The sequence below is a fragment of the Equus caballus genome, chromosome 26 (genome assembly GCF_041296265.1).
Source record: "Equus caballus isolate H_3958 breed thoroughbred chromosome 26, TB-T2T, whole genome shotgun sequence".
NCBI lineage: Eukaryota > Metazoa > Chordata > Mammalia > Perissodactyla > Equidae > Equus > Equus caballus.
Window position 1 is genome coordinate 38,715,335 of NC_091709.1, and position 7,993 is coordinate 38,723,327.

The 7,993-nt window shown below is 41.8% G+C and overlaps 1 long non-coding RNA gene across 1 annotated transcript; it reads left to right on the forward strand.

Annotated features, from left to right (window-relative positions):
• The first annotated feature begins 634 nt into the window (after positions 1–634).
• Positions 635–7,635, forward strand: LOC111770770 (uncharacterized). Its single transcript, XR_002804176.2, has 3 exons — positions 635–691; positions 2,001–2,076; positions 6,701–7,635. It is a non-coding gene; the product is annotated as an uncharacterized lncRNA (long non-coding RNA).
• Positions 7,636–7,993: the final 358 nt, after the last annotated feature.

A 7,993-nucleotide genomic window follows, 5' to 3' on the forward strand; every position in this document is an offset into this window, starting at 1 on the left:
GTTGCCTTCTCAGTGTGTCCTCACATGCTGCTCTTTCCTCTGTACATGTCTATGTCCAAATTTCTCTTCTTATAAGGGCCCCAGTCATATTGAATTAGGGCCCACCCTAAAGACCTCATTTTAACTTAATGACCCCTTTAAAGATTTTATGGCCAAATACAATCCCATTCTGATGTTCTGAGGGTTAAGACTCCAACATGTGAATTTTTGGTCATAACAATATCCATGCACTGGAATATTATTTGGCAATAAAAAGGAATGAAATACTGACATATGCTACAACGTGGATGAACTTTGAAAACATTATGCCAAGCGAAAGAAGTCGGTCATAAAGGACCACATCCTGTATGATTCCATTTATATGAAATGTCCAGAATAGGCAAATCTCTAGAGACAGAAAATAGGTTGATGGTTGCTAGGGACTGGGGGGAGGGGAGAACGAAGAATGACTGCTAATGGTTATGGGATTTCTTTCTGAGATCATAACAAGTGTTCTGGAATTAGATAATTGTGACGGGTCCACAACTTTGAATATATACTAAAAACCACTGAACTGCATATGTTAAAAGGGTAAACTTACGCCATGTGAGTTATATCTCAATAAATCAAAAAACATGTGATGGTTCTGCTTCACAGGGTCGCTGCCCACTACACCCATTTGGGGGGCCACTGCAGTAGAACGCTGTGTCTGGTAAGTTTCACAGAAAACTTTCCAAAAGTTTTCATGGCAGACTCAGTGCTCAAATTAAAGTGGATTTAAATGAATATCTTTTTCCTGAGGATGAGCCACACCCTTGGATATTGCAAAGCCAGATCCAGATTCCTGCCCTGCATTTAGTGGCGGTTGAGGAGGGTGGAGGGACATTAGGGACCCCAGTCTGAAGCCAGTCACAACTGACGTAAGCTTCTGAACTTCATCTGAACTAAGATCCTCAGTCTAATTCCAAGTCGGTCACCACTTTTGTCACAGCCTGTGCAATCTTGTCACTCCTCTCAGTCCTCTTCCCTCTTCTCTGATCTCCAGTCTATGGAGATCTCCGGAGCTTGTGAACTCATTCTCTCCTGCCTTCATTTGCCCCTTCTCCCATGAGGCAACAGGCCAAGTGTCTACTCCATCTTCAAGTGCAGTCACTCCTAAGGATCTGCCTTCCTCCCTGCCTTGCCCGTGTCTCTCAGGCCTGGAAAGCTGCTCCTTCCCTCCTCAGACTGAGATCCATCCATTCATCCATTCTTTCACTCCAGCAGCATTTATTGATCACCTACTATGTGACAACCACTGTTCCAGAAGCTAGGGAGACAGTGGTGAGCAAGACATTCAAGGCAAAGGGTGAGGAATACACAAATAAACACACACCATTAGAGGCCCAAGACGGAGTTCCCCACCAGTCAGTCCTCAGTGAGCACTCAGTCCTGCCATCGCTCCCTCCTCTGCTCCCTTGTCCCCGCCTCCCTGTGTCTCAGCACCTGTCTACCATCCCTTCTCTGAGGTCACAAACAACTCTTCTTCCTACTTGTCAGATCATCCCCCATGCTGTGCACACAGTAGGTGCTAAAGAAATATTTGTTGTATAAATCTAAAAACATAGCCCAGACTTGATGCTTTGGAAGTCCACTTGTCCACATCATTTCATCTCTTGCAGTTGTCATCATGGTGTCTCTCTTTTAACTTGATAGTGTAACAAGTGTTTGGATGGGCCCCTCAGTGCTCAGAGCCTTCACGTCAACCTCATAGGCTCTCTGCTGTGAGTAAAAGATCTCCCCAAAGCCATGAAGACGTTAAAGACCACAACTGCATTGTACATTAATGTGCATTTGGTGGTGTATGAATATACTGAAATATTTTTAGAAACGTATTGATTTTCATGTATGTGTGTGCGTAGACGTAATACACACAGATACACACTCACATATCTGAGTCAAGTGATCATGGCCCCTGGGATAAACCTACCTGTATTAACCACCACAAATGACTAGATTACCTGTTTACGTGTTTGTTTCAGACTTGGTCCCTGGGTGTGGTTGCTGCATCTTGCTCATCTCCCCATGGCTAATGCTTAACACAAATCCTGGACTGTGGTAGGTACTCAGGGAGGGTCTACACCTCTATTAAATGAATTAGTGACATTACCAGGTACCTCTCAAAGTTTATAATGTTTTAGGTGTGTGGGAATTCAGCTTTTGTGGGACTCATATCATTCCAAAGTGTGTAATTTCTTATTTATTTATCTTTAAATATATGAGGGATGAAAATAAGTTATCTGCTTAACAAATGGAAAAACTGAAACCTGCCTAGGAAGAACCTGCCTACAATGAGACAACTAAGCTCATAGCCTTGAACTTAAGCTTCAGCCTTCCCAGCATTAACACTATTACATTTTGAGCCAGATTATTCTCTGGTTGTTAGTATTGTCCTGTGAATTGTCAGTGATGCCAGTAACACCCCCACTCCCAGTTGTGACAGTAAAACCTGTCTCCAGACATTGCAAAAGTTTCCCTGAGGGGCAAAATTGTCCTTGGTTGAGAAGAGTTTTAGAGTTATATGGAGGAGCCTTCTTGGATATTATTTTTCTTTACCTATATAAAGTTGGTTTTCATTTAAAGAGCTCTAGTTTTAAATATCTTTGCAAAGCTCCTATTCAATCAAACAAAAACTCTAAGAATATAAACATCTAAATTGGCTACTTTCTATGTTCTAGTAACATTGCTCACACATCTTCACGGTCGACCATTTATCCATTAAGTAAGCATAAGAACACCTAAAATTCATTTTCAGATCAGAAGAACACCTACTGCCATCACATTGCTTTCTTTGTACACTTCATCTCTCTCAAACTCTCTCTTTCTCTGTCTCTCTCTCTTTCTCATAATCAAACACACACACAGACACACACACACACACACAATTTCCTATCTAAAAGGTGAATAATTAGATTGCTTTCTTTTTCCCACTGTGGTAAAACTTCTGGGGCGTTGTCTTTCTCTGGCTCTCCTTCTTTCCAGGCACACAGAAATTCTGCTTTCCCACCACTTCCAGTTGGTTGGACCCATGTGGTTAATTCTGCTCATGGGTTACAAGCAGAGCGTTATGTCCTTCTGATTGCCCACTGTGGCTGCTATGAAAAGGCCTTGTGTTGACCTGGCTAGGCCCCAGGATCGAAGCAGTCTGCGCTGTCACGTTGCCACATGGAGGACAGTTGCCTTGAGGAGTTTTCCAAAGCCATGGGGGACTTTGCCTGAGTGAGAAACAAAACTTTAGGGTATTAAGCTACTGAGACTGTGGGCTTGTTTGTTACAGCAGCATAACCACACCCACGCTGATGACGCACTAGTGACAGACTGGTACCTCCACTAGGAGCAAGGTCCAAAGTTGCATCTGAGCTCGCTGGAAACTTTTCTACACACTGACAGGAGAGCAAGTCACAGACCACAGCATCAGTCTGCCCTACTGAGGAGGAAAAGAGAAGAAGACAGATTGATTATATTTCATATGTGATTTTGCTTACATGACAGGAACAAGCAGTTATTAAAAAAATTGCAATCACAGATAGTTTTAATAATCAAAATCTGTAGCGCTGAATAGTCAAAATATTCTCCCAGTATCGGAGGGAAACCTGATGAATTTAGGGGGCTTCTTGGAGTGGCTTCCCACCCCAAAGATGTTTTTGTATCTATACTTTGGGCCTCCAGCAGTTCACATTCAATATAAGCCACTGAACAATAGTTTCTGATACGGATGGAAGGCATGACCTTGGGCTGACAATTTATTTAGGTGCTAGCACGGCCACGCTGTCCTGTGTCTTTTTAGGCCACTCTCTGTATTGATTCCGGTCAATAGCCCGTTTTAAGAAAAGCTTAGGCCAGATTTAAAAAAAAAGAAAATCTGCCTTCCTTTGAGTAAATATGGTAACCTGACAGCTCCAGTGGGTAAACAATACACTTTTTAAAAGCCTTTCCAAATAGGTCTTTATCTAGCAAGCTGCTTTTATAAGCTACCACTCTTCCTAATATCCACTTATTCCAAACTCCATAAAAAATGTCATAGCTTGAAAATGATAGACATCCTACTGGATCTGAGTTTGCTGGATTTTTCTTTTTTTTTTTTTAAGAAGAAATGTCTTTCTTTCCCTTCGGTTAGGGAAAAAGTCTTTCTTGAAATATGATCCTCTCAGATAAATAATGGCAATAAAAGTAGACGGAAAGTGGGAAGGAACATGGTTTCTTGCTGCAGTGTGCAGCCCTTTCTAATTGGAAAATGCCAAAAGAGAGTTTTCCTTGGAGGCCGCCCATCTGACTTCAGACCAAACAAAACAGCGATTTGCTTGTGAGCATTGAAGTCTCTGTTTTCCTTGTTAAAGGAGAAGCTAAGAATGGAAGAAAAGTGCTAAGTTATAGAACTGTACGATAGTCATGATTTGAATGGGTATTTCATACATTATAGTGGAATATAGAAATTCCAGAACATGAGGAACAGAAAAGACCTTTGAGGTCATCTGGTCAACCCCAGGAGGCACCAGAGACTGACGATGAAGAGGGTTGATGAGGACCAGGAACGTTTTTTATTCTTGCTAGCATACTACTTCTGCTCACGTTGAAGTATTCCATTTTCCCACTTAAAAAGAAAGCTGCGTAGTTTAGCTGAGTTCTCCTGGAATTCTGTGGGGCATTTATTCACCTGTCACAGGACAGGCCTTTGCTTTGCTCATGGCTTTGAAAGCTAGAACTTTAGTAATCCAGGACCTCCTGGGTCCTGTGGTCCTGTTACCTAGTCGGTTGTCAAAAATGGATATTGTCAGTCTTTTTAAAGGTCTCCTCATTTCCTTAATGAAAAATAGTAAATCTTTAATATTTTCATAATTAGTATTAAAATCTTGTATAGTAGATAAAACAAATAGTGGGACTGGCCTATGATTTGATGACATAATCATTGCTTCTGCCTCCACCTTTCTCGTCTTCTCACTCCCACCCTCATTTTCCTGCTATTTGTGTCTTTTTAATTTACATTTTTATTCACATATAATATACATACAGATGAGTGTATGCATAATAAATATAGCTTGTTGCGGTTTTGAAAGAGAACCCACTCATGTTTCCACACTGAGCTCAAGAAAAGAACATGACCAGCCCCCCGAAAGCCCACTTGGGCAGCCACTTTCCCAATTTCTAACACCATAGACTGATTTTGTCTGCTTTGTATCTGAGAGCAATGGAATCTTCTAGTGTATAGCTTTTGTTTCTGGCTTCTTTCACTCAGACTTACGTCAGTGAGATTCATCTGTGGCAGCATATTTTTCCTTTCCATTTTAAGATCCATCCCCACCCCCACCCCCCATCTGGGGTACATTTGCCTCCGTCTTTCCAGCTGGTTTTCTCCCCATTCTCTTCTGATTTGTGTGTTAGACTTCATTGCCATCTTCTGATTTCTTCCTGTTGTCAAGTTAGACATGTTGATGGGACTAGGGCAGCACCATGCTACACATGGGGTGTGCAGGCTGTTGCCTGTCTTCTAGGATCCACCCAGTGGACACAGCTGGCATTGACCACGAGTGCAGTGCAGGACAATACAGTCAAGAGTCCAGTCTAAAGTGCTTTCATGTGGGAGGTAGCAGCCACCTGTGATGGTAAATTTTATGTGTCCCCTTGGTTAGGCCATGGTGCCCAGATATTTGGTCAAACTTTATTCTAGGTGTATCTGTAAAGGTACTTTTAGATTAAATTAACATTTAAATCAGTAGGCTTTGAGTAAAGCACGTTTCCTTTCACAATGTGGGTGGGCCTCTTCCAATCAGTTGAAGTCCTTAACAGAAGAAAGACTGACCTCCTCCAAGCAAGAAGGAATTCTGCCAACAGATGGCCTTTGGACTTGACCTGCAGCTCTTCTCTGGGTCCCCAGCCTACTCTGCAGGTTTGAACTTGCCGGCCCACACAATCATGGGAGCCAAGTCTTGAAAATTAACCTCTTTCTCTCAATCTCTCTCTCTCTCTCCTGTTGGTTCCGTTTCCCCAAAGAACCCTAATTAATACACCACCTCTCCCCACTCCCAAACCCATGGAAAATGCTGCTAATTGTCCAAGAAATTTTTTTCAGCCGAGCCCTCAGAGTCTTCCTCAGCTACTCCTCCAGATAACCATGACCAGCCAACGAGAATGAGGTTGTAAGCTATAGACTATAAGTCTTGCCATCCTTGCACTAGAGGAGTGGTTCTCCATGGGGGTGGTTTTGCTCCCAGGAGCCATTTGAGAGTGTTTGCAGACATTTTTGAGGTCACAAATGGGGGAGGGGGAGTGCTATTGGCGTCTAATGGTAGAAATCAGGGATGCTGCTAAACATCCTGCAATGCACAGGACAACCTCCCTCAGCAAAGAGTTACCCAGCCCCGTATGTTGACTGACCAACATTGAGAAACACTACTCTAGAGAGACATAATCTATGGTCTTGGAAGGTTTGAGTTCACCCAGGCTCAGCTGGGTGAACTGATAAAGGCAAATATCTTGGATAGGAAACACTTTACTTCTTATCACAGCAATTTTATACGGAATAGAGAGAGTTAATTCTTAATAAACCATCTGGGAGGTTATTTTAAAATTCTGAAGTAATGTGGCTGTGGCACACCCTCTTATTTATTATTTTTTTGTAAGCACAATTATTTTTAGCCTGTCTTCTCTTAATTTCCTTTAAAACTGTCTCCTTTTCTTTCTACAGACTTGAAAACGGACACCTTCTTCCTAATATAATCCAGCCCACGAAATATTCCTCTGAGTCAGCAATCTCTTGACCGAGGGGAACATGCTACAGATCCTGGGAAAGAGAGTGAAGGAAATTAGCAAATGGCAGCTTCCTGCACTTTGCCACAAACAATAACAAAACCCGTCAAAGGAGCAGAATATGGCAGTCAATATGGATTTTCTCATTCCTGTCAATCAAAGGGCTTTCAAACACAGGAGATGCTCCCACTCTGTGCTCACTGTTGGTTTGGGTAGAAGGCCAGGGGGTCTCTCTAAAGATGTTAAGCATTTAACACATGGTGCAGGAGGCCCTGCCTGTGTGCTTGCTAGGAGAGGGCCTATCTCTCTCAAATGTGTAGGATCACTAGGAATTTGCACAAGAACTTTTGTCTGCTGTGTTTGCTAAGGCACAGCACAATACTGATGAGGCAGTAGATAATTTACGGGGTTTTTTAAAAAAACAAATTCTTCTGAGTAGAGTATAAGTTATAGTAGTTTAACGTGTCCATAATATAGAACACGCTGCATGTGTGGAGAAGAGGAGTAAGTTAGGGAAAATAGAAACTGCTTTATTAAGACGGAATTTCACTGTATTTTACAGCATAATACTAATTCCCAACAACCAGGATAGATTCTTTTCATAGTGAACAAAGTTCATAAGAAAACTATGTGAATATTCTCTGGAGACCCTAAAGACAGAGAGAAATTGAATAAAAATAAATCAGCTTGAAAATCCATGAATGTTTCTGCAGAGTATCAGGACATCAGCAGTTGGGAAACTAACGCATTCAAATTATTATTACTACTTTGTATTAGAGCAGCTATTTAATTGTCACCAATGAGAGGAAAGTGGTGTATTTTTCAGTTTGGCATTTTCAGAACTGTCAGTGATCAGATAAATAAATAAATATGCAAGCGAATTATTTTTATCTCTTCCTGTTTTAGCTAAGTAGCCGGTCAATGGTCTTTAATAGATTTTATTTCTAAAAGCCACACTTAAGAAAGGAAGGTCAACAGATGAAAAGGATCCAGCCTCTTGGGTTGGATTTCAAGACCTTGGTGGCAATATTCCAGATGTCCTTAAGCCTTGATGACCAGGACACCTAATAAACACAGTACCACCATAAGGCTCAGAGTTCTTAGCTCTGAATCACAACTGATTGCACATTGTCTGCGGAAAAATTTAAACCCTTATCCCTTTTTCCCAGCATATGCCTAACAACATTCCAAAACTGTGCAACTGTCTTGTGCTCCTAAACATCGCAATGAT